A 9,681-nucleotide genomic window follows, 5' to 3' on the forward strand; every position below is an offset into this window, starting at 1 on the left:
TGCCTCCTATCTGCCTGTCCTGACCAGTGCTGCCAGATTGGGCGGTTGCCCACCCAATTGGGCTACTTGGGATGGCCATTTGGTGTTTTTTTTCAGCCGTTTTGTGCCCATGGAAACCAATGCAATTTATTGAAATTGGACGGAATTTAGTGCATTTTGGCGTTTTTTGAGAAACTTTTGGGCGGGTTTTGATCAGAAAAATCTGGCAAGACTGGTCCTGTCTGCCCCCTGGCATTCTCAAGACAGGCCACACGCCTCAGAGCCCAGAAGAGAAGAGAAGAGCAGGCAGAGCAGAGCGAGAACACAGAATACACACGCTGGCTCAGACAGACAAAGCATGTGCTTATCTATCACTCTGTGTGTGTGTGTGTGTGTGTGTGTGTGTGTGTGTGTGTGTGTGTGTGTGTGTGTGTGTGTGTGTGTGTGTGTGTGTGTGTGTGTGTGTGTGTGTGTGTGTGTGTGTGTGTGTGTGTGTGTGTGTGTGTGTGTGTGTGTGCCTGTGTGTGTGTGTGAGAGAGAGAGAGAGAGAGAGAGAGAAGAGACTGTGAGATTGACACCTTTCCAACAATAATGTTTTAATGGTTAATAATTAAATTGAAAGTTGGATTAAAGAAAAACATGTTTGATATGCCTTGACAAAATGGTATATTGCCATTTAGCCTGGGCTACCCTAAGTTTTTATACGAAATGCATTAAATGTGTGACTATTACAAAATACTGTACCTATTCTTATATGTAATTTCAAATCAAATCAATAACAAAGTCATAACAGTGTCATAATAGTCTCATGAAAGAGTCATAAAGATAATGCCAATGTCATAAACGTTTTATGGCCATGAAAAGTTGACATTGTTAGGCCTGTTTGTCATAACCGAATTTCACTTAAAGACAAAGTCGTACAATTTTTATGACATTGACATAATGTTTATGATGACACATTCATGACTGCATTATGACAATGTTATGACACCGTTATGTCATACGTATGACACCGGCGTCAAGTAAAGTGTTACCGTATATATTGTCAAATATACCCTGGAGACACCAAACTACTGAGACACATAATACCCTATACTCAAAGTGTTGAAAAGGCTGACAACGAATACAGGCTCACTCTCAGGGTTGGACTGGTCATCTGGCATCATGGGGGCCGCTAGGGGGGGTGAAGTGGTACAGATTCTAAGGGCCCAAGCACTGACAGGGGCCCTTAAGGGAGCCTAGGCACTGAGAGGGGCCCGTAAGGGAGCCCAAAACTTTAATCTTTCATGGGGCCCAACATTTCTGGCAGCGCCCCTGTCTGGCATACAGGGTCGATGCTGTTGTGTTTTGTTGGTTTGTTTTTTTCCCCTTAGAGACCGGCCCTCAGTTTAGATGGGGTGGCCCATTGGTCTGTCTTTAATATTATAGACAGTGGGCTGAGCTAATCATTAAAAAGCATGTCATATTTATTTATTATTATTTTATCTTTATTTCCTTTCTTATTTGTTTGTATTTATTACTATTTTCCTACACACAGGGTGAGATGTAAAAAAAATGTGTGTGATATGTGTGAGATGACATATGTGTGACAACAGAAATTGCAAAATGATAACATTGCTTCACACAAAAAAGTATTAAAACAAACAAAACATCAAAAATAAAAAGCAGGTGAGGGTGCTCGTCTATGCCAAAAATGCCCAGGCTGTTTTTGCAGTCCCAATCAAGTCCTGCTCACAGTAGAGGAAAGTGGAGCAGCACACATGTGCAGCACGTAAAAAAAAAAAGAGAGGAGAAAAAAAAAACTAAGCCCATCACAGTCAATCAGGCCGTCGTGGTTAGTCAGGGCCGCGGAGAGGAAACGTGATATGATGGCAGGGAGGGAGCTACACTGGCTACACTATACTATACATACTGTACACTGCTCCACAAACCACATCGTAAAAATGAATGGTTCCTCAAAATTCCTCAGTTTTCACTGTGGGGGAACCCTAATGGTTCTCTGATTAACCTATAGTGTATGTAGGCATTTGGAAGAACCCCAAGTGTTCCGCAGAGACTCTTCAGGGTAGTGTTTCTCAATAGTGGCTCTACAGCCTCCCAGGGGGGCGTTAAGGAGCCCTAGGGGGCGCTGAGAAGGAGACAGATTTGGGAGGTTTGCTGAGTCGTCATTGAGAGGCATTAGTCTATTTAATTTTTCCAATACTAAATGGGGTGTTGGCAAGCTTATGATGAGATCAAGGGGGATCAAGGGTTGGAAGGCCTATGGCGAGGTCAAGGGGGCATTGAGAACCACTGCTTTAGGGCTGCCCCCACAGTGACAAACAGATGAGCCCCTAAAGTTTCTATGAGGATCCATTCTATTACCACATTCTAATAGTGGTGTCAACAATAATTAATTCAGCAATGCATCGCAATGCGGGGCAGGACAATTCAATAATTGATTCGGCAAATGCCATAATCGATGCAGCATATTTCCGGAGCAAATTAATGTTAAATTAAAGTACAGCACTTCAAGGCATTCAAAGGGCTGATACACACAATAAAATGTTGTTCAGTATCTGACTGCTTGTATTGCCTCATGACCGTTGAAAAATGAGCCATGCTTTCAGTACAAATGTAATGCATTACAATCCATCGTAGAATCGCAATGAAACAATTACAATTGAATCGTTACCTCCCGAATTCTAACTGAGTTGATGGTGGAAGTGGAGGAGGAGGTGGACGTGTTGGAAGAGGAGGTGGTGGTGGTGGAGGAGGAGGAGGAGAAGGAGGAGGAGAGGAGGTGAATGAGTCTGTGGTGGAGGTAGAAGTGGACGAGGAGGAGGAGGAGATGGACGTGTTGGAAGCCGAGAGGAGGAGGAGGAGGAAGAGGAGGTTTTGGGGGAGGTGGGGAAGGTGGAGATTGGGGTGATGGTGTTGGGTAAGTATGTGGGTGGAGGTAGGAGCTATAGGCAGTGTTGCCAGATTGGGCTGTTTCCCGCCCAATTGGGCTGATTAGGATGGCCGTGTGCGGGTAAAAATGGCATTTAGCAGAAAAACCCGCCCAATTTTTGCCATAGAAATCAATAGAATTGGATGGGATTTTGTGCTTCTAGACGGGTTTTGAGCATGTTTTGGGCTGGAAATCATCAGCCTCATCTGGCAACCCTGGCTATAGGCACACCAGCCGTAAGGCTGAAGGGAGGGTCCTGTCAGCCAGCAAGCCGACCAGCTATAGTAGTGTTTCTCAACGGGGGAACTACAGCCCCCCCTGGGGGTATTGGAGAGCCTTAGAAGGGCGTTGAAAAGGATGCAGTTGAGAGGGGGCTGTGCTTAGTTGTTGCATTAGTCCATTCATTTCTTTTAATACTAAGGGGGGCGTTGACAGACTTATGATTAGGTCAAGCGGGCATCGGACGGCTTTGGATGAGGTCCAGGGAGCGTTTGTTCAAAAAAGGTTGAGAACCACTGAGCTATAGCAAGCTCAGCTCCTGCCGATGTCCCAATACATCTTGATTTTATGACTGCTTTGATAGCTCCCCTGAAGGCCCTGGACTGGTCAGGTGGAGCATATTTATACAAGACACCCGCCCCCTCTCTCTCTCTCGCTCTCTCTAGAAAAAACAGAGAACGAAGAAACAATTCACCAGAGAAACAAAACAGGGAGGAGAAAAAGGAGAGGAGAGGAGAGGAGAGGAGAGGAGAGGAGAGGAGAGGAGAATAGAATAGAGGAGAGGAGAGGAGAACAGAGGAGAAGAGAGGAGAGGAGAATAGAGGAGTGGAGGAAGATGAGGTGTGTGGGAGGAGGAAACAGAGAGGGAGAAAGGAAAACTGGAGTCGTTTTTTTAATTGCGACTGGTAATAATTAGAGTGGGATTGCAGGCGTGTGGATCCAGGATTTATGTGTGGCCGCTGCCAGGTGTGGACTGATTGACTTTCTTCTGATTGACAGGTGCCGGCTGTCTGCTGGGAGGTTAGCTCATGTAGCCTGTCAGGTTCTTCTTGTCACTCAGGAGCATACTACACAGGAGCATAGCCTACATCATGTAATACATATGAAAGTATAACATTTCAAGTGATGGACGGATTGAGTGGAGATGTAGATGAGAAAAGAAGACATAGAAAAAGAGTAGAAAGAGAGCACACATATGGTACAGAGACAGACAGTTCGATGTGTTTCACAAAAATGAGTGAGTGTATCATATCGTATTGGTTTCTGACACCGTAACAAGTCAGACAGGCGGATAACAATGCGTCCAAACAGATATGATCCCAAGAGTTCAAGAATAGCAAAAATGTTCATAGGGAATCATAGTAATTCAGTAGTTTATTATCATTTTGAAGCAGTTTTCAATGATTGGGAAAACGTGTCATGGCGGATGGATCAACAGACAGACCAACGTACGGACAAAGCCTCCTATAGAGATACGTGGAATAGCAAAAATGTTCATAGGGAATCATAATTCAGTTGTTTATTATCATTTTGAAGCAGTTTTCAATGATTGGGAAAATGTGTCATGGCGGACGGACCAACAGACAGACCAACGGACGGACAAAGCCTCCTATAGAGATGCGTGGATGCATCTAAAAGAATGCAGTGTTCATTCAACACTCAGAGAGTTGATTTAATATCTTCTATATTGGCCCTGCCATGACCTAACGGTAGGGCACTGGGTTACTACACCGGCAACCTGTGTTCAATTCCAGCCTGGTCATTTGCCGATCCTTCCCTATATCTCTCTCCCACACTCACTTCCTGTCATAATCTCCACTCACTTTCCTATCAATAAAGCCACAAAAGCCCCTAAATATATGTATATAAATATATTTATATATAGATTGTATTTGGTCCCAGATTACTCTCTTTGTTTTGAATTAACAGAGGAAGGAGGAAGCTGCACGGAGAAAAACAGGAAGACACTCCAGCGTGTTGTGAACACAGCGAAGAAGATCATTGGAGTACCACTCCCCTCCCTGCAGGACATTTACACCACACGCCTCACCCGGAAAGCACTGATGATCATCAAAGACACAAGCCACCCTGCACACAAACTGTTCAGCCTCCTGCCCTCTGGAAAGAGGTACAGGCGCCTCCGTTCCCGTACCACCCGGCTGGCGAGCAGCACAATGCACCAAGCGATCAAGATGCTGAACACTCAACCCACTCTCCCTCCACTGTCAGCCTCTAGCCAGCAAGGCCACTGACAACCCCCCCCCCACTGTCAGCCTCTAGCCAGCAAGGCCACTGACAAACCCCCCCCCCCCATCCCCCACCACCATATCTGCGACTGAACATTCCACCTGCACTACTATACTTGTGACTGAACTTTCAACCTGCACTAACTCAAAACATGCACACACACACACACACACACACACACACACACACACACACACACACACACACACACACACACACACACACACACACACACACACACACACACACAAGCAGACTGCACTTTCTGCACTAAACCCAAACATACACACACTGACACACACACACACACACACACACACACACACACACACACACACACACACACACACACACACACACACACACACACACACACAGACACACGAACACACACACAAGACGCACACCGCACCTTCTACCTGCACTAAACACATACACACACACACACACACACACACACACACACACACACACACACACACACACACACACACACACACACACACACACACACACACACACACACACACACACACACACTGCTGCTGGTGTACTTGACAGACCTTTTTATATTTATTTTCTTCAAAATGCTACTATTACCATGTCAGAACGCTATAAAGGACTTTTTTTTTAGGAAAAGCACAAAAACACAACAAATACCTCTAAATGTATGTCCTCTACAAGTCTTCTGTTGTCCAGTCTTGCACTTTAAATGTCTGTATGAGCACTGTCTATGTCCATACTGTCTTAAGTCCATGTATAAGTACTGTCTATGTCTATACTGTCTATGTCCTTACCTTACTTAGTCTATGTCTGTATGGGAAAGCAAGAAATGTAATTTCAAATTCTTTGTATGACCAGTGCATGTAAAGAAATTGACAATAAAACCTACTTGACTTGACTTGACTAACACTGCATTCTTCACTAAGATGTGTAAGATTGAATGGAGAAGAAAAGAGGAAAAAGAACACAAAGAAAAGAAAGAGAGAAGACATATAGAGACATTTCAATATGCGTCTGAGAGAAAAGACAGAGAGACTAAAAGAGTAAAAGTCAGTGAATGTTTCTCACAGCATTGTTGGTAAGTAATACAAGATGTCATGTAAAATGAAAACATAACCGCGTCATAAGAGACAGTGACTCAGGGAAAACTCTTTTGGGATGTCATGAAGATATGGTCAATGCCAAACTCATATTTTACACATTTCACAGATACAAACAATTGAATATGGAAAATGGATGTTGTGGAGAATATGGAAGATTGGAGAATATGGAGCAGTAGGCCTATATATCAGGCCTACACGTAAACTGTGTAGCCTACTATGGTGGCCATAGTTGGTATTGCTGCTCATTGGAACTGTGCTACCTATTGCCAAATTTTAGCTTTTCATGATTCTTTCCTAAATAATCAACTAATATTTACTAGTGTGACCAACAAAATTCAAAATGGCGGACCATGGAGAAGATCGCCCTTTTCATGTATGTAAAATGTATTTTTCCCAGTCATAATGAATAGCCTACTTAGAATTTCATGGTGGTGGTAAGTGTTTGTTAAAAATGTAACATTTGTGAACGGACAGTATGAATTCTGGAAATGAACTGCTACAAATATGACACAGTGGACCTTTACGATTTTATGAAACTTGCATAGGTATGTAAGTTTTTAATAATCTTTTTCATGGATGAGAGCAGGGGCATTACTTTAACATTCAATCCACAGCGTGTGACATACCAGGCTTGTCCTCCAAAGCACATTTTAGTGGCCTTGTTTTGGGTCTAAATGCCTCTGAATAGGAGAATAAATACTTACTCCATAACTGTTAGCCACTCCAGGATATGTACATATATAAGTCACATTGAAACGAGAAGTCAGAGGGTGAATTCCAACATGCAACCTTGCGCCCTCCACTTGGGTTTATGGCCTGCTGATGCCCTGGAGAAAACAATTACTGTAAGTTTCCCTGCTGTCAGCCTAGCTAAAAAAAATTGGGGAACCATTCTTCATTTACCATCCTGTTTGAAAATGAGAAAATGACTTTACAGTTGAGCCTTTGCGAGATTGTAATATTGTAATTTATTATATGGTTGTGACGTCATCGGTCGAATGCTCCATTCATTTCAACGGGGCTCCCCAACGTTCGCACGTCTGTTATTTTTCGATAACGGACGGGTTGGTCTATAACAGACCGCTGTCAATGGCAACAAGACTTTTCACTGCTAAAGCGACTTTTCAACAAGACTCTAATCAGCTGCTGTGATAGACAACACCTGTTGTCCTGGCTACCTAGATGTTAGCGGTGTTCCACAACGGCACTGTTTTGTTTTGCGCAGCAACAATCTTTTGACATTAAATAGGCCTAAAGAAATGTCCCCGCCATGTGTGAATCATTTAAGTATATCCATATAATAAGCGGGTTAACTTTCGGCGAGTCGGTCGCTTTGTGGAATAGCAGCACTTCAGAGAGAACAAGACCCCTCCGCTCCGCGTCGGGGTCTAAAGATTCTCTCTGTCGTGCTGCTATTCCACGGTAGCGACCTTCTCGCCGAACGTTAACCCTTACATAATATAATATATGATAATATATAATATAATGTAATATTGTAATATATTGTAATATAATGCCACAGTCAGTGATGTCATCACAACGTATTACTTTCTGATACGAGGCCACAACCACAAGTGGAGGACGCAAGGTCGCATATTGGAACGCACACACAGTATAGGGGACAGCCCTGACTGTGTGGTGATCATATGACTCCCCCAGTGGAAGAGCTGTTCAAATGGGGACTATACTTTAAATCCAGGCCTATAAAAATATGAGCTTTTTCGATGTTTATCCACTGTGAAACAACTTGGGCACATTTAGCCCAGTTAATGGGGTATTTTCTTTTTGCATGACTCTTAAGAGAGCAATAAAAGATGGTCCCTTAAAAACTCAGTGTGTACGTACTCGTGTTAGTTTGCATTTGCATTCTCATAGTCTCTCTCTCTCTCTCTCTCTCTCTCTCTCTCTCTCTCTCTCTCTCTCTCTCTCTCTCTCTCTCTCTCTCTTTCAATTCTAACTCACAAAACATTGCAAATACACAGATCGAGTACCAGTAGAAATCACTCTCTTCATCTCCATCTCCATCTCTCCCTCTTCAGCGCTCTCTCCCTCTCTCTCTTTGTCCCTCCCTCCCTACATCTTTTCCTTGTTGCTTTGCCTTCTTCACTTCTTCAGAAACAATGCAATTATGCTGCAGAGTCCAGTACAAATCTGCTGTAATGGTACCCACCTGTGCTGTGCTGTGCTGTGCTGTGCTGTGCTGTGCTGTGTTGTGTTGTGCTGTGCTGTGCTGTGCTGTGCTGTGCTGTGCTGTGCTGTGCTGTGCTGTGCTGTGTTGTGTTGTGCTGTGCTGTGCTGTGCTGTGCTGTGCTGTGCTGTGCTGTGCTGTGCTGTGTTGTGTTGTGTTGTGTTGTGTTGTTCTGTGCTGTTCTGTGCTGTGCTGTGCTGTGCTGTGTTGTGTTGTGTTGTGTTGTGTTGTGTTGTGTTGTGTTGTGTTGTGTTGTGTTGTGGTGTGCTGTACTCTGCTGTGCTGTGCTGTGCTGTGTTGAGTTGTGCTGTGCTGTGCTGTGCTGTGTTGTGTTGTGTTGTGCTGTGCTGTGTTGTGCTGTGTTGTGCTGTGTTGTGCCGCTCCGCTCCGCTCCACTCCAAGCCGCCACATCCATCTGCCTCTCAGCACTGAACCTCGTTAGGCAGTCCACAAACGCCTGGCCAGGCCGGCCAAACTACTTCTCAAAGTGAAGTGTCTTAGCCTTGCTAGGACAAGTAATGCCCAGTGATTGGATACTCTTTGGTGAACTCCACTGAGTATCCAATCACTGGGCGTTTCACGTCCTAGCAAGGCAAGGATCCTTGACTTTGAGGTGCCGTTTCCACGTAGCTGGATATTTTTATATGTGGATATTTTTTTCTCCTGCTTGTATTGGTTTTGCATTGGTTTTGGCCTTCTGTTTCCACGTAGCAGATATTTAAAAATCCAGGTGCAGGAGAAAAAAATATCAGGAGAAAAAAATATCCTGTTTAGGGGTCTGAAACGCATTTGTTACAATGGAGGATTTTTTTTCTCCACATGTTGCGTTTCCACGTAGCAGGAGAAAAAAATACCCTGCTAAAAAAATATCCTGCTACGTGGAAACAGCACCTGAGATACAGCCAGATACATTTCTGAAAGTGTCCTAGCCTTGCTAGATCGAGTAATGCCCATTTTTTCGTGGTAATATCCAATTGTTAATTACACTTAGAGCTTGTTAATGGATAATCTTTAGTGAAATCCAAAAAAATATATATCCACAAACCAGCAACCAAGCTAGCGTTTAACTAATATGGTACTACAGGTATGCAATTTTGATTGTTTCCCAAAGCAGCTTGGTCTGAGTCAAGTTGATTTGAACCAACACAATTCAAACCACGATGGTGTCAGATGTGTTCGGAGGGTCTTGTTTATTGTCTGGACACCTCATGCACGCACGCACACACACA

The sequence above is a fragment of the Engraulis encrasicolus genome, chromosome 5, assembly GCF_034702125.1.
Source record: "Engraulis encrasicolus isolate BLACKSEA-1 chromosome 5, IST_EnEncr_1.0, whole genome shotgun sequence".
Classification (NCBI taxonomy): domain Eukaryota; kingdom Metazoa; phylum Chordata; class Actinopteri; order Clupeiformes; family Engraulidae; genus Engraulis; species Engraulis encrasicolus.